The sequence below is a fragment of the Callithrix jacchus genome, chromosome 12 (assembly GCF_049354715.1).
Source record: "Callithrix jacchus isolate 240 chromosome 12, calJac240_pri, whole genome shotgun sequence".
NCBI lineage: Eukaryota > Metazoa > Chordata > Mammalia > Primates > Cebidae > Callithrix > Callithrix jacchus.
This window is the reverse complement of record NC_133513.1, coordinates 19,982,023-20,005,842: the sequence shown is the minus strand read 5'-3', so window position 1 is coordinate 20,005,842 and position 23,820 is coordinate 19,982,023. Positions and strand designations below refer to the sequence as shown.

The following is a 23,820-nucleotide window of genomic DNA, read 5'->3' as shown; positions in this document are numbered from 1 at the left end:
GAGTTCGAGTCCTTGATATCCTTATTAATTTTCTGTCTCATTGAGTCTAAGTCTTTATGTATCTGGGTGTTAGGATCATTAGCTCTTGTTGTTGCATTGATCCTTTTACCACTGTATCTTTGTTGCTTTAAAATCTATTTTATCGGGTATGAGATTTGCAACTCCTGCTTTTTATTTATTTATTATTTATTTTTGCTCTCCATTTGGTTGGTAAATCTTTCTCCATCCCTTTGTTTTGAGTCTTTGTGTATCCTTGCATGTGAAACAGGTCTGGATGTAACATGCTGTTGGGTTTTGGCTGTGTCTTTTGATTGGGGGATTTAGTCGATTTAAATTTAGGGTTACTGCCATTTGATGTTGACTGGCTGTTTTATCCATTCGTTGGTGTAAATTCTTCTTTATGTTGGTGCTCTTTACTTTTTGGTATATTTTTAGAAAGGCTAATACTGGTTGTTTCTTTCTGTGTGTAATGACTCTTTCAGAAGCTCTTGTAAAGCAGGCCTGGTGATAATAAAATCTCTGAGTTCTTGCTTGTTCATAAAAGATTTTATTTTTCCTTCAGTTGTGAAGTTTAGTTTGGCTGGATATGAAATTCTGGGCTGAAAGTTCTGATCTTTGAGGATGTTGAATATTGGCCCCCCACTCTCTTCTGGCTTGTAGAGTTTCTGCTGAGAGATCTGCTATAAGTCTGATAGGCTTGCCTTTTTGGGCAACCTGACCTTTCTCTCTGGCTGCCCTTAATATTTTCTCCTTTGTTTCAACCCTGGTGAATCTAACGATTATGTGCCTTGGGGTTGATCTTCTTGAGGAATATCTTTGTGGTGTTCTCTGTATTACCTGGGGTTGAATATTGACCTGCTTTGCTAGTTTAGGAAAATTTTCCTGAATAATATCCTGAAGGGTATTTTCCAGCTTGAGTTCATTCTCTCCGTCGCATTCAGGTACACCTATCAAACATAAATTTGGTCTTTTCACATAGTCCCACATTTCTTGGAGACTTTGCTCATTCCTTTTTATCCTTTTTTCTCTAATCTTTTCTTCACGTTTTATTTCATTAAGTTGGACTTTGACCTCTGATATCCCTTCTTCTGCTTGAACAATTCGAGTGTTTAAACCTGTGCATACTTCTCGGAGTTCCTGTATTGTATTCTTCAGTTCCATTAATTCACTCATACTCCTCTCTAAGTTGTCTATTCTCAATAGGATTTCATCAAACCTTTTTTCAAAGTTCCTAGTTTCTTTACGTTGGGCTACAACATGTTCTTTTAACTCACCGAAGTTTGTTATTATCCATTCCTTGAAGAGTGATTCTGTCATCGGGATGTGCTCGTTCTCCATCAAGCCTTGTTCCATTGTTGATGTGGAACTGTGATCATCTTTAGAGGGAGAGGTGTTCTGACTTTGAGTATTCTCAGCTTTTTTACGCTGGTTTCTTCCCGTCATTGTAAATTTATCCTCCTGTCGTCTTTGAATTTACCAACTTTCAGATTAGGTCTCTTGAGTGGGCGTCCAGGTTGTTAGTTCCCAGGGCCAGAGCAGCGGCGTTAAAACTGATGGTGCTTTTCTGCCCAGGATTCTCCTGTCTGGCTTCCTTCTTGCGTCCATAGTAGGCGACTCTGCCTTCCCGGGGCTCCAAACCTCGGTCAGAAGAGGAGCTGGTCCCATTTACTCTGTGCCGAGCACTGCCGTGCCTAGGTGCTGTCACAGCCGCTGCTGGGCTCTGGTGCTGTGCTGGGGGCCCCTGCGGGTCCTCCAAACCTGTTTACTCTGCTCGGAGAGCTGCCCCGCCGAGGTGCTGGTGGAACCGCTGCGCCGGCCACGCTGGCCACCCGTGTGTTTCCTCCACTGGGGGATCTTCTGCTCCGTGAGCGACCAGAATTTGTCTGAAAGTGTGGCATCCCCTAGTTCTCCCCGCCTTCACTGAGAGCTGCAATCCCGGGATGTTAGCGATCGGCCATCTTGGATCGTTCTCCTAAACATACATTTTAAATGTCATTTGGTAAATGTCTGGGAGTGAGGATGCTGAATCACATGGTAAGTGTATACTAGGCTTTATAAGAAATTGCCAAAATGCTTTCCAAAGTGACTGTAACATTTTGCATTCCCAATCACAGTGCATGAGAGTTATGGTTACTTCACATTCTTAGCAACACATGGTATTGTCAGTTTTTAAGAAGTCCATTCTAATAGGTGAGTAGTAGTGTTTCATTCTGCTTTTATTAATAACTAGTGGTGCTGGCTTCTTTTTGGGTGCTAATTTGCAATTCATACATTTTCTTTGGTAATGTATATGTTCAAATTGTGTGTCCATTTTTTGAGTTGCTTGTTTCTTACTGAAATTTAAGTGTTCTTTGTATATTCTGGATATAAGTCCAGATATCAGGTATGTATTCTGAATACATCTTTTCCCAGTCTGTGGCTGCTTTTTCATTCTCTTAACAGCGGCATTTGAAGAGCAGAGATTTTATATTTTGGTCTAGTCAAATTGAACAGTTTTTAAAAATTCATGAATTATGTGTCATATCTAAAATACCTTTGCTTAATCCAAGATGAGAGAGATTTCCTCCATTTTTTTTCTAGAAATGTTATAATTTTAGGTCTATGTTTGAGTCTGTGATCCCTTTTGAGGTAATTACTGCAGCTTATGTGATATGTAGGTTGAAGCCCATTATTTTGCTTATGGATGCTGCTGTGATTTGAATGTGTCTCCCAAAGTTCATGTGTTGCAAACTAAATCCCCAATGCAACAGTGTTTAGAGATGGGAACTTAAGAGGTCATTAAGAGGCTAGGTGTAGTGGCTCACACCTGTAATCCCAGTGCTTTGGGAAGCCCAGGTGGTGAATAGCTTGAGGCCAGAAGTTCAAGATCCCATCTCTACAAAAAAAAAAAAAAAAATGCTGGGCATGATGGTGCACTCCTGGTGTACTCCTGTAGTCTTAGCTATTTAGGAAGCTGAAATAAGAGGATCTCTTGATCCCAGGATTTCTAAGCTGTAGTGAGCTGCAGTCGCACCACACTCCAAACTGAGTGACAGAATGAGACCCTGTCTCTAAAGAAGGAGAAAAAGGCAACAGGTCATGTGGGCTCTGCCCTTATGAACGGATTAATACTGTTATTGTAAGAGTGGGTTCGTTATTGTGGGAGTGGGTCCCTGATAAAAGTGTGAGTTTAGCCCCCTTTCCTCCTCTTTTTTGCCTGCTCTTTTGTCCTGCCTTCAGCCACAGAATGATGCAGCAGGAAGGCACTGGCAGATGCAGATCCCTTGATCTTAGACTTCCCAGCTTCCAGAACTGTGAGAAATAAACCTTGTTTTTAAATAAACTACTCAGTCTCAGGTAGTCTGTTACAGCAACATAAAACAGACTATGAAAGATGTTCAGTAATTATTTCAGTGTAATTGAATTGCATCTTTGTGGAAAAATAAACTGACCATATCTGTGTGGGTCTATTTCTGGACTCTGTTCTGTTCTATTGACCTATGGGTTTTTCTCTTCACCAGTACTTTGTAGTCCTGATTACTGTAGCTTTATAGCCAATCCTGAAATCAGGTAGTGTGAGTTCTTTAATGTTGTTCATCTTTTTCAAAATTATCTTTGAATTCTATTTGTTGCCTTTCTATTTAAAAGTTAGAATCAGATTGTTGGTTCTACAAAAAAAAAAAAAAGCTTACTGAGGGTTTGATGGAATTGCATTGAATTAGGGAGAATTGGCAACTTAACAGTATTGAATAGTTCAGTCCAGGAACACAGAATATGTTTCCATTTATTTAGGTCATCTTTAATTTCTTTTATCAGTCTTCATAGTTTTTACCACAGAGATTTTGCACCTATTTTTTCTAAATGTTACATGTCTTTTGACGCTATTGTAAATTTCAGAATTGGAAGTGCAAGTCCTCCAACTTGCTTTTTTTTTAAAGTTGTTTTGTCTATTTCTGGATTCTTTGCTTTTTTACATACACTTTAGCATTAGTTTTCTGGAAAAACTCTGCTGAGATATTTATAGGAGAGGTCGTGAATCTATAGACCAGTTTGAGAAGAATTGCTAGAAATAACTGAGTCTTCCAATCCATGAACATAGAATATCTGTCAGTTTATTTAGGTCCTTTTACATTCTTATCAGTAATTTTTATAGTTTTCAGTGTACAAGCCTTGCATTTCTTTTGTTAAATATATTCCGAAGTATTTTATTCCTTTTGATGCTATTGTGAACAGAATTGTCCTCTTAATTTTCTTTTCAGATTGTTGTTCATTACTGGTGGATACAATACAATTGATTTTTGTGTATTGATTTTCTATTTCTTCTTGAGTGTGCTTTGGAAGCTTACAGTTTTTTAAAAGAATTTGTCTAAGTGGTTGGATTTATTGGGATAAAGTTGTTCCTAAGATTCTCTTGTTATATCTTAATTTCTGCATTATCTATAGTGGTGTCATCTCTTACATTTTTGAAATCAATAATTTATGTTTCCTCTTGTTAATCAGTCTGGCTAAGGGCTTATTAAAATTATTGATCTTTTTAAGAATTATACTTTAAGTTCTAGGATACATGAGCATAACGTGCAGGTTTATTTTGTAGTTATACACATGCCATGGTGGTTTGCTGCACCCATCAACCTGTCATCTACATTAGGTATTTCTCCTAATGCTATCTTTCCCCTATCCTCCCAACCCCCAACAGGCCTCGGTGTGTGATGTTTCCCTCCCTGTGTCCATATGTTCTCATTGTTCAGCTCCCACTTATGAGTGAGAACATGTGGGTTTCCTGTTTCTGTGTTAGTTTGCTGAGAATGATGGTTTCCATTACTGGGTATATACCCAAAGGATTATAAGTCATTCTACTATAAAGACACATGCACATGTATGTTTATTGCTGCACTATTCACAATAGCAAATACTTGGAACCAACCCAAATGCCCATCTATGATAGACTGGATAAAGAAAATGTGGCACATACATACCATGGAATACTATGCAGTTATAAAAAATATGAATTCATGTCCTACATAGGGACACAAATGAAGCTTGAAAATTATTGATCTTTTACTGTACCAGTTTTTGTTTTTATTTTTTCTCAACTGTTTTTCTGTTTTCAATTTTATTGATCTACTCTTTATTATTTACTTTCTTTTGCCTGACTTGGATATTATGTGCTTTATGTTTTTTTTTCCAATGTTTTAAGGTGGAAGCTTGGGCTATGATTTAAGACCTTTCTTATTTTCAAACATAAGCATTTAATTATATAGAATTCCCTGAAAACATTACTTATCTATATTTCACAAACTTTGATATGTCAAAATTTCTTCTATTTTAAAAAAATTAGTATGCTTTAAGTTCTAGGGTACATGTGCAGATCGTGCAGATTTGTTACTTAGATACACATGCATAATTAAACTCAAAATATTCCCTAATTTTCATTGTATCTTCCTGTTTGATCCATGGGTTGTTTAGAACTATGTTGTTTAATTTCCAAGTATTTTAATATTTTCTAGATATGTTTAAATTATTGCTTTATAATTTAATTTCACATGGTCACAGAATATACTTTGCATTATTTCAGCATTTTAAATTTGTTAAAGTTGTTTTATGGCCCAGAATATCTTGCTGAATGGTTCATGTGCACGTGAAAAGAATGTGTATTCTGTTGTTGTTGAGTGGAATGATATATAAATGTCAATTAGATAAACCTGGTTGATAGTGTTGTATATCCTTGCTGATTTTCTATTTCTTCTATCAATTACTAAAAGAAAAATTGTGAAGTCTTCAAGTGTAAATGTCTATTTTTTTAGTTCCATATTTTTTTTTTTTGCCTCATGTGTATTGAAGCATTTTTTTTGTTAAGCACATATGTATTTTCAATGGTTATGTCTTCTTGGTGAATCATTATATAAAGTCTCTTTGAAAATATTTCTTTTGTACTTTCATACTAATATAACCACTCCAGATTTTGTTTTGTTGTGTTTTGAAACTAATATTTTAAATCAGTGTATGGTTTTGGATAGCATTTGCAGGATATTTGTAGTTCTGTTCTTTTACTTTTAACCTATTTATATCTCTACATTTAAAGTAGTTTCCTTGCAGGCAGCCTATAGTTGGGTCTTGCTTTTTAAAATTCAGTCTGTCAATCTTTGTCTTTTAATATGCATATTTAGACCACTTACATTTAATATCATTTTAATGTTGGGTTAAAATACAATACCTTACTAGTTGGGAATTATTATTAACGTGCTTTCTTTCTGTTCCATCTGAATCTTCTGTGAATTCTCCAAAGGGTCTCTGCTGAGCTTTGGCAAACAGAGGGGAAGAGGTTATTCCATTCTGAAGAGTGTCAGTGCCGATGGGGTCTCTAGTAGAGGTCAGCTGTGCCCAGCTTATTGCACTGCCACCTAGATCTCAAGCAGCAGAAGCAGCAATGTGACAGACTGACGAGATGGCCAGTTATTCAAGGAAACACTTAATGAGTACTATTACTATCTCATTAGCATGGTAGATACAGTTGTTATAAACCAGTGTACAGATGAGAAAATTGAAGCTCAGAAAGGCTAAGTGATCTGACCTAGGTTATGCAGTGGCAGAGCCAAGATTTAAGCCCAGGTCCATCTGAATTTGAAATTTAGCATCTTAGTCACTATGTGGACAGGATATAGATACATAATTTGAAGGTGTACCTTAATGATCTTAATCAAATTTTTATCAATATGTAAGTTGAAGGATACAATTAAATTTTCAACCTTGGCTGGGCACGGTAGCCCACATTTGTAGTCCCAGCACTTTGGGAAGCTGAGGTGGGCAGATCGCGAGGTCAAGAGATCAAGACCATCCTGGAAAACGTGGTGAAACCCCATCTCTCCTAAAAATATGAAAATTAGCAGGGCGTGGTGGCATGCACCTGTAATTCCAGCTACTCAGGAGGCTGAGGCAGGAAAATCGCTCAAACCTGGGAAGTGGAGGTTGCAGTGAGCCGAGATCATGCCACTGTACTCCAGCCTGGTGACAGAGTAAGACTCAGTCTGAAAATAAAATAAAATAAAATAAAATAAAATAAAATAAAATAAAATATTTTTCAACCTTTTGAGGGGGTTGTCTCTTCAAGGTAAGACAATACAAACCTGTTAGCTGTTAGATATTATCTATTAGAGTGGCTATTTTTAAAAAGATGAAAGGTAACTCATACTAGTGAGGATATGGAGACATTGGAACCCTTGTACACTCTTGGTAGAAATGTAAATGAGTACAGCCATTTTAGAAAGCAGTATGGAGTTTCCACAAAAAAATTAAAAATAGAACTACCATATGATCCATCAATCTCCCTACTGGATATATACCCAAAGGAAATAAGATCAGTATTTTGAAGAGATATCTACACTCTCATGTTCATTGCAGGATTATTCACAACAGCCAAGACATGAAGCCAAACTAAGTGTCCATTAATAGATAAATAGATAAAGGAAATGTGGTATATATACACAATGGAATACTATTCAGTCTTAAAGGAGAAAATGTTGCCTTTTGGAACAACATAGACGAATCTGGAGGACATTATGTTAAGTGAGATAAGCCAGGCACAGAAAGTCAAGTACCAAATGATCTCACTTATCTTAAAAAGCTGAATTTATAGATGCAGAAAAGTAGAATGGTAGTTACCAGGGGATGATTTTTGGGGAGACATTGACCAAAGGATGTAAAATCTCAGGAGGAGTGAGGTGAAGAGATACATTATACAATATGGTGACTATAGTTAATAGCAATGTATTACATTCTTGAAAATTGCTAAGAGATTAGATTTTAAGGGTTCTCACTACATAAAATAAGTATGTGAGGTAATGCATATGTTAATTAGCTTCGGTCATTCCACAGTGTGAACATATTTCAGAACATTATCTTGTACATGATAAATATACACAATTTTATTTGTCAATTAAAACTTAACTAATTAAAAATTTAAAAAGAAATTGATATTATTTTGTTTGCCTTTGTTAGAAATCCAGTAATTAATGGGAGACAAGGAAGCATAATTGATTTGAAGACTTAATCAACTTGTACTGATGCATTGGCCAAGGGACATGTCTGCTAATTTGCCCATTTCTTGGGTTTGTAGAAAAGCAGGGTACAGACGATCGCTTCAGTGGAGAAAGCAGCTCTCCAAATGAAGATAGCAAGTGGTGAAGCAGAGTGATTCTGACATCTGCTAACTAGGTAAGTACACCAACTCCACCAGCTCATTGCTGTGCTTTCATTCTACCCTGTGGAATCCCCTTTTAGCCAATCCTTGATCAAATAATGAACCTGTTGCAAGAAATAAATTATGGGGAAGCACGTCCATCACTACCTCCCTAACTCAGAAAAATCGAGCTTTTTTCTGTTCTACGCTGTTTCCTGTCGTGCATAATATAGCAAATTAATTAGTGGATCTGGCGGCATTTGCTAATGCAATTTCTCTCCCTTGCTTGAGGTGAATTATGTTCATGCTTCAGTCACTTGAATATTACTCTTCCATGTTTGACGGAATTATGTTATCAGGTGATGATTCCATTGCACACTATCTGATTCTAATTAAACCAGAAAATAGTGACATTGTACAAGAGGAGAGTGTTTCACAGTCTGCACCACCCACCCCCTTGTCACTACATCCCATTTTTTAGAGCTTTTTGAGCTGTGCTTGGGCTGTTTTCTGAGGCTTACATCGCCTTACTCTTCTCCAGACACGATGGCTTCTTGGGCATTGCCTTCATCTACTAGGTAATTTGTATAAATTGAGTCTTGGAAGACATAATGTTTATACTCATCTTTTTTTTTTAATCAGAAGCATAAAGCACAGTAGCAACTGTGAGTATTTCAGACGATATCAGAGAAGAAAATGTGATGTTTTATCAAAATCATTCATGTAACTTGGAAAGAAAAGTTTCTGAGAGAAAAAACCCTAAAATTCTAAAGGGGAAAGAGAGAAATGGGCCATAAAGATGAATGCAGAAGTAATGTAATGTAGAGGTTAAGATCACAGGCTTATGGTGCGGGGTTTGACTTCTGTTTCTGTCTTTATCTGATACTATTTCTTTCTCCTTACACAATAATAAGGGCTCAGGAGTTAATTGATTTACCAGAGGTCTAATGATGAGATAGGGAAAGAACCAGGGCTGGGCCTCCCATTCCACTTATTTTTCTATACCCTATTAAATGCCAAGCTCTGATTCTGCCAGGGTGGAGAGTGAAGGAGAGCCCCTGGAGACATCAATTACAGCAGGTCACTGGGTATCAGAGTCTCTTTTCTCATGAGGATAAAAGTGTCCTTTTGAGTTAGACTATATTCACCCTTCGTGAACCTTGGGGACATTGATGGCAGGGAGAGGTTTCTAAAGCTTTGGACAACTCAGAGGTAAAATAGGCACCATGCTGCAAATGAAAGGCACTTTTATGGTTGGCTGAAAAAAATATAGCACACTTCTTTAAACTTAGAAAGCCCAAGTGCAGCCCAGTGTGGTTTGCAGGCTTTGGTCTTTTGTCCCTGTCCAACAGGTGGTAAAGCTGGGAGAGGTAATCGCTGATGGAGACTTGCTCCTGTTGGGATACTACTTCTCAGACCATAGGCCTGCCATTTTCCAGAATTTTTCTTTTGGGGAAATGGGCTCCTATCTTGCAACAATAAATTATGTAATTCAGGTTGAACCTGGCTCTTTTTTTCCACTGATTTCTGTCTTCCTCGGTGAAGACCACTTGGCCTCCGCCTCCCTGTTAGATGTTATTCTTGGCCTGTATACCCAGTAGAAAGCCTAACTTTGCCCAGCCTATGGGCAAGATGAAATGGTACCTTCTGGGGTTGTGGAAGGAAAGGGCTATTTTTTTGGGCTACTTGAAGGACCCAGAAAGTGAAAGAAAAATCATGTTTTTCTTTGCAGAATTTCTGCTGTGGAAAGAGGCAAAGCCAATCAAGGGACAGAGATCCTTGGTATATATGTATTGAATATCTACTATATTGTAGGTCATATTCTGTGTGCTGGGGAGACAGCTGAACAAAACAGGCAAAAATCCTTGCCACGAGGAACCAGGAATAGGTGTTTAATATGGTCTGGTAGAAAAATTACAGAAATAAAGGCCCTAATCTTGGCCTTTTTACTAGTTTATAGTCTAGTGGGGAGAAATACACATTAAACAACAACAAAAAGAGGAACACATGTAGTATGTTGGAAGGCAATAAGTTTAATGAAGAAAATTAAGCAAAGGAAAGAGATAACAAAAGCAGAGAAGAAACGGAGGAGGTTTCTCCTTAAAATAGGGAGGTCAGGGAAGGCTTTCCAGAGCAGAATAATTTTGAGCAAATACTTGAAGAGGGAAGAGAGTGAACCACGTAGATATCTGTAGGAAGAACATTATGGGAAGGAAACCCAGCAAGTAGAAAGTTCCCAGGATGTTTTAGAAAGAGCAACAGGGCCAAGTGTGGTGGGACTAGAGAGAGGGAGCGGGAGAGTGGTGAGAAATGAGGTCACCTTCAGTGATTGTAGTTTGCTTAACTTGTGGCTGCTGGCAAGACGGGAGGAAGTAGTTTGAGTTGTTCAAGAAGGACTTAACAGGTGTATGGAATTAGATTAGGTGCTAGGCTAGACCCAAGGACAGGAAAGGTGACTCTGCATTCAAGAACCAAGTAGTTCAGTTCAAGATTGAATATTGGCCCGTATGGAACCTTAGAAAACAGTGGTGCTCAGGTGTGCTACATATAGATATCTGAAGGAAGAGAGAAGGTTGTAGAGGATTGGATTGGATATAAGGCTCTGGAGCCAGACTGCCTGGGTATGAATCATAGCTCCATCACTTATTACTGGTGTGATCTTGGGCAAACTACTTCACCATCTGAGAATCAGTCTTTGCATCTGTAAAATGGAGTTCACAATGGAAGGTACATTGCAGGAGTGTGTGAGGATTTAAGACAGTACATGTTTAGCAAGTGCCATGTACATGGTAGGCCCTCAGTAGATATGAGCTGACATTATTATTCATTGAGGGAGTTAGAATGATTCTGTAAAGCTTGAAACCATGGAGTTAGCGAGGTGCTGTGGACTCAACTCAAGGGAATTTCCACTAGACTGCCCTTAACTTCTCTTAGATGGTGCTTATATGGATTGCATGTGACTGAAATAGTTTTTGGTGCTGGAAGCATCATAAGGAGAGAGTACCAGTGGATTAAAAATAAAGGAGTGATGGTTGTGCCTTTACTGACAGTGTGTTGCTGTGGAGAAAGCCCTCAAGGGAAAAGGCAAAGATGTGATCAAACATATCAGTATGAGGTTGAACAAAAACAGTGAGGACAATGTGCATAGTTGACTGACTAGAGTAGTGGCAGTAAGAATGGCAATTTATTGAGCACTTGCACATGTTATCTCATGTAGTGCTTATGGCAGTCCTATAAGGTGGGTACTCATATTATCTTCATTTTGCTAGTGAGGAAGTGAAGGCTTAGAGAATTGAAGTGATTTGCTCAAGGTCACACAGCTAGTAAGAGGCAGATATGGAACTCAGCTCAAGGGAATTTCCACTAGACTTCTTAACTTCTCTTAGATGGTGCTCGTGTGGCTTGCATGTGACTGAAATAGATTTTTGGTGCTAGGGGCATCGTAAGGAGAGAGGTCTAGCATATGGAAACAAAGTGGTTGTGCCTTTACTAGCAGTATATTGAGCTATGCTCATTTATGTTCTTACAATCTCTTAGAAATAGAGACTTGATTCTTTCCTGACTTGAGAAGGAAGATCTGACTGCTGGGATATGGCCATCTCCTAAAATATCAAAAAAGACATCTATTTTCATTTTCTTCCTCCTGATACCTATGAGAAAACAAAGTGGATTTCCATTGGTACTTCCCACATGAGAAGAATGGACTTTTCTTGATGCAAGTTGAATTTCTTACTAAACGACAAAAAAATGTGTAAGTTCCTCAATTTGAGGCGTGGGATTTGATGGGCAGCTGGACTGAGCCCAAAGATCCCCACAGGGAGACAAAGCTGGCTGGTGCGTGGAAAGAGTGTCTCGGGGAACAGATACTGTGAACCAGGTTGTGAATTTCCAGAGCCCAGATATTAGAGACACTTGACATTCCCTTTAGGTGAACTGTGTTGTCTTACATACTATTTTTCATGAATGCTTTCAAAAATTTTATTTATTGTTTTGATTAATTAATTTTTTTGAGTCAGAGTCTCTCTCTGTCACCCAGGCTGGAGTGTGGTAGCGTGATCTCCACTCACTACGACCTCTGCTTCCTGGGCTCAAGTAATTCTTATGCCTAAGCCTCCTGAGCAACTGGGACTACAGGCACACATCGCCATGACCAGCTTTTTTTGTTTGTTTTTGTATTTATAGTAGAGGCTAGGTTTCACTGTGTTGGCCAGGCTGGTCTCGAACTCCTGGCCTCAAGTGATCTGCCTACCTTGGCCTCCCAAAGTGCTGAGATTATAGATGTGAGTAACCATGCCTGGGCTTTTGTGAATAGTTTTGAGGTATGGAGTATCTTTTATAAATTTTTAAACTGTATTTCAAATTCCTAACTCTTTTTGAAGCAATAGGTCTCATGGCTGGCTAGTTTATTTCTTCTCTTTTCAGTTAATGATTGAATTCATTGAGGCCTTACTAGGTGATGAGCACTGTCCGAGGTGCTGAAGGAAGAGACCATGATGGGATTACTGTATCCCAGAAGCTTACAGAGGACAATAAAGTACCCTGTTCATTTTACCATGTGCATTTGGCTTGCTTATATACAAATGACTTTGAACCTAAAAGTAATAAGCACAAGGCATAGATTTTAAAGGAGGCTGGTTCAATTCTGACATGATATTCTTGGTCAACCCAATTTACTCAATCAGTGAATCAGCATTTCCTTCAATAGTCCTGGGATAATGAAGAGTTGGAAAACATGTTACATAAAACTTTAGGAATTAAGGATATTGGACTCTTCCTGAAAACAGGATATTTTTTTTCTTGATTTTTTATTGCATTTTAGGTTTTGTGGTACATGTGAAGAACATGCAAGATAGTTGCATAGGGACACACGTGGAAGTGTGATTTGCTGCCTTCCTCCCCATCACCTGTATCTGGCATTTCTCCCCATGCTATCTCTCCCCAACTCCCCACCCCCCGCTGTACCTCCCCTATTCCCCCCAACAGTCCCCAGTGTGTAGTGCTCCCCTCCCTGTGTCCATGTGTTCTCATTGTTCAATACCTACCTATGAGTGAGAACATGCAGTATTTCGTTTTCTGTTCTTGTGTCAGTTTGCTGAGAATGATGGTCTCCAGGTTCATCCATGTCCCTACAAAGGACACGAACTCATTGTTTTTGATGGCTGCATAATATTCCATAGTGTATATGTGCCACATTTTCCCAAGACAGGATATTTTAAATTCAGGACTATGAGCTGAATTTAATCTTGAGAAAAAATATAAGGAATTTACCAGTGTTTGGTTGTGTGATCTTGAGTAGCTACTTATGCCTCACAGTTTTTTTTCATTTAGAAAATGATAGAATTAATCTATATATTGATAATGAAGTCCCTTTAAGTTCTAGAATTATATAATTTTGGTCTTCAACTGAAATTACTATGACAAGGGATTTTGATAGATGTTGCCTAATTGCCAAACAATGAAATATTTCTACAACTCCACTCCTGATATTTTGGCATTTTATCTTTGTTAAGCGAAAAATGATATGTGATACTTCGAACTTTGTTTCTTTAATTTATTGCAGAGGTTGAGTGACTTCATATAAATTAAACTTGATTGGGTATTTTATTTTTAAAAATTGTGTGATTTTGTGATCCAGGTAAGACACTGTGAAAGTTACCTTGTCATTAAGTTCTTGGGTGATTTATTGGAGGCCTTATTATTATTGTAATATAGAATAGGGCTGTCTGAATGCCACTGTATTTGGTTATCAAGCTCAATACCCTTTCAGTTTTTTCAAAATTCAAAAAATCTTCTATCACATTCTTTTTATTGTTAACAATTTTCTTTTTTGCCTTGATTGAAAAGACTAAGTCTCGAGTTTGAAAGAGAAATATTAATTTCAGGGTTGTGGCGAACCTTGAGTTTGAATTCTAATCTTGCTGCTTACTGTTTGTGTGACCTTCAGCAAAGTGCTGAATTTATAGGAACCTCAGTTCCATCATCTGTAAACTGGGAATAATAATAAAATCTTCCCCAGATATTACTGAAAGAATTAGCTGGAATAATGCATACGAAATGCTTAGAATATTGCCTGGAAACTTATTAAGAATTAATGAACATTATTTATTGTTATTTTAATAAACACTTGTACTGGAGAGCTATTTCACAATAATTATGATTATAGTGAAAATGATAAGATCCGCACAGTTTCTGATTTAGAATGTGTCTGGGGAAGAGCCTGAGGGTGTGTCTTTCTAACACATTTTTTGGTGATGCTGAAGCTGGTGGTCCAGGCGCCATGCTTGGAGAACCACTGTTCTAAGTACCTAAACAATGTGATCTTACTCGGTCCTTACCAGATCATTCTAGTAGGCAGGTTCTATTATGATGGTGCTTTAATAAGTGACGGATTGGGGAGGTTTAATAGCTTGCCCAAAGCCCCGCAGGTTGGAAGTGATGGAGCCAAGAGTTAAAGCTTTATGTTCTTCTCTCCACCTGCGATTACTTATGTGAAGCTCTAAACCACTGATCTCCTGTATCTACCCCCTTGATGTTCTATCTCACCACCTTTCCTGACTCTAAGACATTGCCAATTATCATCATCCCCTTGTCCACACTCTTGATTCCTGTGCCTGTCTCTTGCATTGTTTGCTTGGCATGGTCACAAACCTGGTTAAATTCAACTCTCTGCCTACTCTGCACCTGCCCTTGAGAAATTGAACGTGGCTGGAGAAACATACAAAACTACTCTGACCTTGCCAAGAACCTCAAATGAGCCCTTAACACTGACAAAAGATCACACTGTACTTTCCTAGCCCATTCATTCTGCATCTTTCTTTTTTGTTGCTTTAAAAATTTATTTTCTTGTGGTGAGAACATTTAACACGAGATCTACCCTCTTAGTGACTGTCTAGATGTAAAATTCAGTGATGTTAATGATAGGCACAATGTTATTCAGCAGATCTCTAGACCTTATTTGTCCTGCATGATTGAGACTTTATTGATTAGCAACTTCCTCTTTCCCCCTTCCTCCAGCCCCTGGCAACTACCATTCTACTTAATGTCTCTATGCATTTGACTACTCTATTTGCCTCACATAAACAATATATCTGCAACTACACTTTTGCAGTATTTGTCTTTTTGTGACTGGCTTATTTCACTAAGCAAAATGTCCTCATGGTTCCTCCATATTGCATATTGCAGGATTTCCTTGTTGTTGTTTTTTGTTTTGTTTTTTAAGTGTACATATATACCACATTTTCTTTATCCATTCATCCATCAAGGGACATTTAGGTTGTCTCCATATCTTGGCTATTGTGAGTAGGGCTGCAGTATACCTTGAAGTGTTAATATCTCATTGAGATCCTGATTTCAATTCTTTTGGATAAATACTCAATAGTGGGATTGCTGGGTTGTATGGTAGCTCAAATCTTTTGAGGGAGGGGGAATCTCCATAACGTTTTCTATAGAGGCTCTTACTTTCTTTAACACCTATTTTACATGTCTCTTTTTGTCTCAAATCCCATCTCCTTCCCATTCTTAGCTCTTGCAGAGAAATAAAGCAATCAGAAGGGAATTCACACTGACTCCCATAATCTCATGTCCCCAGCATTCTGGCATCTGTATTCACCCACTCCAGCCTCTCACCTGTGCCCATAGGAGGAAGGAGGGAAAGAGATCCACAGTGGGTATCTGGAGAGCTGGTGATGTTCTGTTTCTTGAGTTGGGTTCTGGCAATATAGGAACATTCAGATTACAATTCCTTGAGCTGTGTACTTATAATTCGTGAACTTTTCTGTATGTATGTTATACCTGAATAAAAGTCCAAAAGAAAAAAAAACTCGACCGGGCGCGGTGGCTCACGCCTATAATCCCAGCACTTTGGGAGGCTGAGGCGGGTGGATCCCGAGGTCAAGAGACTGAGACCGTCCTGGTCAACATGGTGAAACCCCGTCTCTACTAAAAGTACAAAAAATTAGCTGGGCATGGTGGCACGTGCCTGTAGTCCCAGCTACTCAGGAGGCTGAGGCAGGAGAATTGCCTGAACCCAGGAGGCGGAGGTTGCGGTGAGCCGAGATCGCGCCATTGCACTCCAGCCTGGGTAACAAGAGCGAAACTCCATCTCAAAAAGAAAAAAAACTCATTGAAGCTTAGGATGAAGCAGGGATAAAACTTCTTTGCCTTTGAAACATTAGTTCTCAACCAAAGGAGATTCTCACCCTGATCCCTCCCCACCAAGGGGGCATGTGGCAATTTCTGGAGACATTTTTGGTTGTCACAACTGGGGAGAAGATACTCCTGGCATCTAGTTTATAGAGACCAGAGATGCTGCTAGACATTCTACGGTCCACAGAGTAGTCCCCTACAATAAAGAATTATCTAGCCCCAAATGCCAATAGTACTGAGATTGCAAAACCTGGCCTCAAAAGAACCCATCTGAGAAATTCAGGCTCACTTGAACATTAATTTCATCCATCAACGTCTTTGCTCCTTATTTTCTGGATTTGGACAATGTTTCTTTTCCCAGGGGAGCGTCTGAGAGCAGGAGCGAATTTCATTTGCTACCTCGTAAATCTCTGAAATGGAAAACAGGTCTAAATATTCTTCTGTCTCTTTCTCTCTCTCCTAGTCTTTGAAGCCCTCCTAAGTGGGCCATGGCAGTTAGCTCACAACAAATTCCCCAGACACAATTTAAATGTCATTTCAGGGCTGGGACTAGGCATGAATATTTAAAATATAAATTGTTTGGGTTGTGCCTAAATCTTTTATGGGTTTTACTGGATGAGAAAAATGAGTCACTACTTTTTAATAAAGTTCTCTTTCCTTTCATATTATTAACAAACCCAGCCAAGTGAACCAGACTGCATCTGCCAGAGAAAATAGGGATGCTTGTTTGCAGGATGATATTAGATTCTGTTCTCAGCATGCCATATTTATGGTTCAAAAATCAAAGAACAGGTAGGAGATTTGTCTTAGGTCAGCGTGTCCTTGCCAGTGAAAGTAGCATACCAAATATGTCTGGGCAGGGAGCTTGGGGGCAGGAGGTGGAGAGTAGAAGTGAAATTAAGTAGTTGAACTCTAGGTGAAGAATTAGGTACCCTGAGAGTTGATTATAGAGAAATATTGAAGTCGCCAGATACTATCTCCAGAGATTAGTCCTTTCTTATTCTTCAGTTTAAATTCCAGGGGATGGGTACAGAGCAGAGGCAAAGAAACAGACACATAACAAGGTAAAACAGAGAGAGAGAAAGAGAGAGAGAGAGAGGTGGGGGGAGATTTAACAAGTTCCATGGACTTCAGAAAGAATATCTATTTTAATCTTTTTGGAAGAAATTATGCCTCCTACTTCTCATTTCCAACCCCTACCCAGAAATTAATTTTGAGTGTTAATATGAAAGCAACCTCTCTTTTCTCTGAATGCTGCTTTTGATTCTCACAGGGTATCTAAAAGGCTGCTATTAGACACATTTTCATTAACTAATAAGCTAGTTCTTGGGCAAAACATGAATTTTTTGTCATTTCATGTGAAAATTGTAAAAAGCCATAATTATGAAGAAAATCGCTAATTGTAAGGCACAAAATTTGTTTGCTAAGAATAGTCATTAAGGAGTGACAAAAGCATTAGTAACTTCAATATCAGAAAACAACTATTAAAATGCAAGTGGAATCGAGGCATTTGCCCAGACGTAATAATGGCTTTACATTTACAGGTCTGTAATTGTGGTTTGATTTGAAGCATTGTTGGGACTTTTCAAGAAACAATATAGACTAGGGCTAAATACTTAAAGTACCGTGAATTACAGATTCAAGTTTTAATTTTAGAGAATATTACTGCAGGGAGAGTTACTTGATGATATTGTCAGTGCTGCTATTGCCTTAGGATTGTGATGAAGTGGTTAAAACCAGGACAAAGAGCACTATTTCTGTGGCCCAGACACTTGACGATGCTGGCTTTGCATGCAAAGGACCTGGCGGCTGACAGCAGGTGAAGTTTGCATATTACTTCGTGATGTATTTCCCTTCTAGAGAGTAACATTTTATTGTTTCTGCTTTCTGACAAATATCCTCTTTGCAGAAAATTGGGAAAATGCGGAAAATTGCATTCATGGAATTTTAAGTTCTCCTTAATTCCATCAACCTGAGACAGTCAGTTAACATTTTGGTGTATTTTCTTCTTTTTATTTCATTTTAAACTTTTGAAGTATAACAGTCATGTAATAAAGTATACAAATTTGAAGTATCCAACTTAAAATGAATTTCTTTCTATATCTCTATGTAACCACCACTTAGATTAAGATAATGAACATTTACAGTAAATTTCTTTCCTTCATTCTCTTTTCCAGTCAGTACTCACCTCCCTGCTTCCCTCATCCCAGGGTGCTATTATTTGGATTCTTCTCACAATAGATTTGATGATTTTTAAACTTAGTATAAACAGACTCCTACAGCATGTCCTCTGTGGGTCTGGCTTCTCTCACTCAACATTATATTTGTGAGATTCACCTAGCTTGTCGCATATAGCTATAGTCTTTTTCATTGCTGTGTAATATTTTATTATATTTTATACTATTATCCATTGATGAGTGTTGAGTTGTTTTCAGTATTTAGCTACTATGAATAAAAAACAAACATTCAGGCCGGGCGCGGTGGCTTACGCCTGTAATCCCAGCACTTTGGGAGGCTGAGGTGGGTGGATCACGAGGTCAAGAGATCGAGACCATCCTGGTCAACATGGTGAAACCCCATCTCTACTAAAAATACAAAAAATTAGCTGGGCATGGTGGTGTGTGTCCGTAATCCCAGCTACTCAGGAGGCCGAGGCAGGAGAATTGCCTGAACCCAGGAGGCAGAGGTTTTGGTGAGCTGAGATCGTGCCATTGCACTCCAGCCTGGGTAACAAAAGCGAAATCCTGTCTCAAAAAAAAAAAAAAAAAAAAAAAAAAAAAAAGAAAATGCCTTTTGTGGATTTTCAGTAATTTCTTATGGATTTCTTTCCTTTTTTGTGTGTGTGCATGTAACTGTAAATTATAAAGAAGGTTGAATTTACATTATATCCCTCCATCTCTATCTGCATCTCAATCTCTATATTCTTACTAATCACAGGAATTCAATGTCATTTAGGAAACCAGGCTGTCTTAGGATCTCTGCCATGTTTGGACATTGACTGTGGGCAATGTTGGGAAAGCAACATGACCCCTACACATGCTATATAACTCTTTACATTCTTTAGAGGTATAGACTATTTTCTCTTTTACCAGGCTAGCATGTCTCCAGCTGGATTTTCCTGAGATTTAGCCCTAGATTTTCCTGAGATTTATTGACCTGGCATCCAGAAGAGAAAGTAAGGGAGGCTTTTGAAGGGGTTAGCTGTGCCTTGCCAGGGAGAGGCTTCTAAAACATCTTTCAGCACAGTGACATTCCTACTAAGGAAGAGCAGGCTACCTGTGCAAACTCACAGAGTCTGGAGGCAGAACAGACAGGGCAGTGTTGCCAAACCCGTATTCTCAGCAGCATTCATCCAGATGTCTCTGTCTCATGTTTTAAAATCTCAAATTTTTCTGACTAGGGCCTTGACCTTCAAATAACAGGCCTGCCTTGGTTGAGCACTCAAACTTCTCTGAAGCACTGCAACTGTAACAATCAGGTCATCAGTCTGCCTTTCAGCTCACTCCACCCTTCCATGAGAGAACAAGGAGGTCTTTTTTGTTGTTAGCTACTGCAGAGGCTCTCTGGGCCTTGTTTTACCTTTACTGGTTTGGTGATAGCCTTCAGTGTCTCAGTATCCTTCTGCAAGGCATCAGTACCACTAGGTAGTAACCAGACAGCTCTCCTGGCTTGGTAAGCATGGTTGGCTCCATATTTTCCAGTGGCTTATATCACTGCATTTGATACGGAATTTCCTCCCACTGGGACGTTTTTCCATGTCCCAGTGAAATTTTTAGCAATCCAGCCACCACCTTTGGTCAAGGACTATCCATGTTCCATCTACCTGTCAGTCAGGACTCCATCTTCTTCACCTGCTGGGCGGCGGGTGAGCCAGTCTTAAATTCCAATGTTACCACTTGTTTTCTTACACTGCCTCTGTCCTCATTTGTGTTAGTCCCAGTCCTCTGAGAAGCAGACACCAAGGCAGGATCAAATATGCAAGAATTTTATTATGGAAAATGCCTTTGAAAGAAAATGGTGAGGGAGCTAGAGAGGATTGGAGGAGACGTCAGACCGTGGTATAAGTCTGACCTCCAAGTGAAGGAAGGAGGGACAGAGGTTTTGTGAAAGTGTCCTAGACTGTCATGCTGTATAAGGAAGGTTCACAAGTCTATCAGGGAGTTATTGAGCCAAAGTTGGCCCTTAGAGGAGTCTCTCATCTCCCCAGAAGGGGCTTGTCTTGGAATTCCTGCTGTTCTCAGATGTTAGTTGGATACAGTCCATGGGAAGCATGGCCTCTGTGCAAATGCAATAGTAGATTTTCAGGAAGGTCTTGGGATTTTGGTCAATTACACTCCCTGTAGATGGAGGTCCTGGTCACCACAAATGGGATCAACATGGTACCTGGAATAGAGTAAGTCTCCATGTTAGCTACAGTTATTATTTCCCTACATACTTCTACATTTAGGGTGTTGCTGATTTGCAGTTTCATAAATAATGCTGCTTTGAGCATTGACATAATTCATTGTTTCCTTAGGATAGATTTTTGGGATTGGAATGGTGGGGCAAGAGGACGTGAACATTAACATTCTTGATACAGGGTTGCAAATTGCCCTCCTGAAGGGCAAGGCAAATTCACCATGCCCTCATCCCTTATGGAGTAAATACAGTGGCTGCTTTCCTTACTCATGTGAGGTGCTTCTGTATTCTGGATATATACAAGATCATGCAGTGCAATGCAGAGGACAGGTGGAATTCATGACACAAGCTGGTGGGAAAGGGAAGAAGACAGAATGATTAGGGGTACAATGTAGAATGATTTGTATATGAGCTTAGCTTGACTGAGATGGTTAGTTTGGGAGAGGGTCATGGATGATGTGGACACAGCAGAGGGAAGGCTCCACCTCATAACCTCTTCATGCCATCCATATGTTGGGGAGGTCTTGTATGTTTCCTGTAAGAGGCTTTCTGGCCAAAATGTCACACTGTGAGCTCTATGGGGAAGCCCATGAATACCTTGCTCACTGCTGTAGTTCTACCACTTAGTATAGTTAATAAAACAGATGTCCTGTATTTACCTTTGAGTTTTAGAGAAAGAGAGAGCTCAAGAGCTTTCCAGGAGCGTAGGGTATGAGTGTCAGTGTGGAGTAGTGGGAAGTGCTCTGTATTTACCTGGGATTGAATCCTGGCTCTGCAGGAGACCTCCTGAACCTGTGAGTCTCTATTTCATCACTTGTAACATAGTAGCAGATGGAAGTAGAGGTATTTCTCTTCTCTTTCCCTTCTTTTCCTTCCCTTTCCTTCTCTCTCTTACTCACACTTTCACTCTCAGCTGCCTGTTTTCTATTCACCTTTCCTAAAAAGCCCAATCTGCCTGTTGGGGGAATTATCTTTCCCTAAAATGTAGTCCTAGTGGGTTAATAATCCATGGTTCTTGTCAACCTTCTGGACTAGACCAGGGGCAGGCATGTGATCTAGGATATGGAATTCTACATAGCGAGATCCAGTTACAAGATTCCATGGCTGGTGATTCAGTCCAGTTGGTGAGGAACGGTGAGAACTTAGGTGACAATCATGAACAATTTCTTCTACCGGGAGCATCTGCCCATTTGAATCCTAGTTCTTCGGTCTTCCCACTAATGAGTTCCTTTTAATAAATTCCTTTTCTGTTTTAGTTGGTTGCTGTTGCTTGCAACCAAAGATCCTCAACTGATAAACATTTATGCTCAAGGGTTTTGATTTTGTGCTTTTTAAAAAATATAAGAATTCAATGAGAGTGTCTACTAGCTTAATCAGAGTCTAAAAAAGCTGGGATTGGCAACGGGGAGAATCTTGATTTCCAGTTTTCATCTTTTTCTTCCATTTTACAACTTCTGCCTTCGTATCTTTGCTAGCAACTGTCCTATTCCACTAACCACAATTTTTAACTTCCAAAATGCTTCCTAAGCGTGGTGTAATTATCCATATTGATATGCTGTGCTGTAGATTTCCTTTGGCGAACATACAATATGAATTGAAAGGAGCTAGGAATTAACTTATCATCTGTTTTGAAGAGATGTGTGGTGTGTGGGGTGGAGCTTTTTGATTGTGGCTTGAAAATTGATTCTAATTGCTGTTTTCATTGTGGTTTAGCTGATGCTGCTTTCAGTGATTTACATTTTCTGTCTTCTATTATTATTGTTATTTTAGATAGGGTCTTGCAGCGTTGCCCCAACTATAATGCAGTGGTGTGATCACAGCTTACTGTAGCCTCAACCTCCTGGGCTAAAATGATCCTCCCACCTCAGCCTCCTGAGTAACTGGGGCTGTGGGCAAATGCCGCCATACTTGGCTAATTTTTGTATTTTGTATAGAGACAGGGACCCACTGTGTAGCCCAGGCTAGCCTCGAACTGTTGAGCTCAAGCGATGAGCCTACCTTATCTTCCCAAAGTGCTGGGATTACAGGCGTGAGCTACTACCCCGGCTCTATGTCTTTTTTAAGTCACTTAGGCGATGGCATATTTGACTCCACTCCAGATATAGTTATTCAAACATTTAAAATGTGTGTACATACTCAATTTAGAATCGGCAACTTAGAAAACACTGCAAACCCAACAATTCCAGATATATTTAAAATATTAAGACTAAAGAATCCTCTGATGAGAGTAGTGCTTGCAAATTGGAATAATTATCTTAGATACTGAGCAATTCAGTTACCTCTGAACACATAGATACATGTATAGTACAGTGGTTTAGGGAATTGGCTTTGGATTTAGGTCGAACTTGGCTTAAACCATAGGTCTGCCTCTTGGGGACTGCATTGTAGGACAATTAGTTTTCTCAACAGTAAAGGGAATAACAATGCTGTTAGCCTGGGCTTATCCTACTTCATTCTCCAGACCTTTATCTCTGGGATGCTTTCCCTAATATGTCGCCCTCAACCTCAGCCCAGGTCTGGCTCTCTTGTTATGCATGCTCACAGGACTGTGTTTATTCTCCCAGAGATCTGGGTGCAGCTGGCACAGGTACACTCTTTTATTAGATTATGTGATTACATCTTCCCCAACTCCCTGTATCACACTTCGCTGTAAGCTCCATGAGGTTAGGGACAACCATATCTATCTCCTTCCCCATTTATTCTCAGTGCCTAGCTCCTGGCTGACACTCAATAAATATTTATGGAACGAATGAATAAATGGAAAAATTCTTTCCCATAGGGGATTCCCTGAGACCATGAATATAAAATACAGTGGCTGGTACAAAGTAACAACTGAGTACATGTAGTCTTCCCCCAAAGAAAAACTGCAAAAAATACCCAAACAACAAAATCCCAAACACCCTCAACAATCAAACCACATGTCATGCAAGAAATAAAATATTTATAGGTTGTTGTCATTAAGATGCTGACTTTTCAGACTAAGTTATGCTCGTGAATCAAACCACAGCTGGTTTTAGGAATTTAAAATAAGTTTTCTTCTTGCTCATGTGGCAATCCGAATGAAAGTCAGGTTCACGGTGGTCCCATGACTCTCCTAACAAGGCAAGTAGGCCTTATGGGTC

At 39.2% G+C, this 23,820-nt stretch overlaps 1 long non-coding RNA gene across 1 annotated transcript in view; it reads left to right on the top strand.

The window, feature by feature from the left end:
• The window catches only part of LOC144578592 (uncharacterized), a 366,916-nt gene that overhangs the window by 20,135 nt on the left and 322,961 nt on the right, over positions 1 to 23,820 (top strand). Inside the window, exon 2 of the long non-coding RNA XR_013524698.1 lies at positions 8,093 to 8,190. This is a non-coding gene — a long non-coding RNA (uncharacterized LOC144578592). The remainder of the gene's footprint in view (positions 1 to 8,092; positions 8,191 to 23,820) is intronic.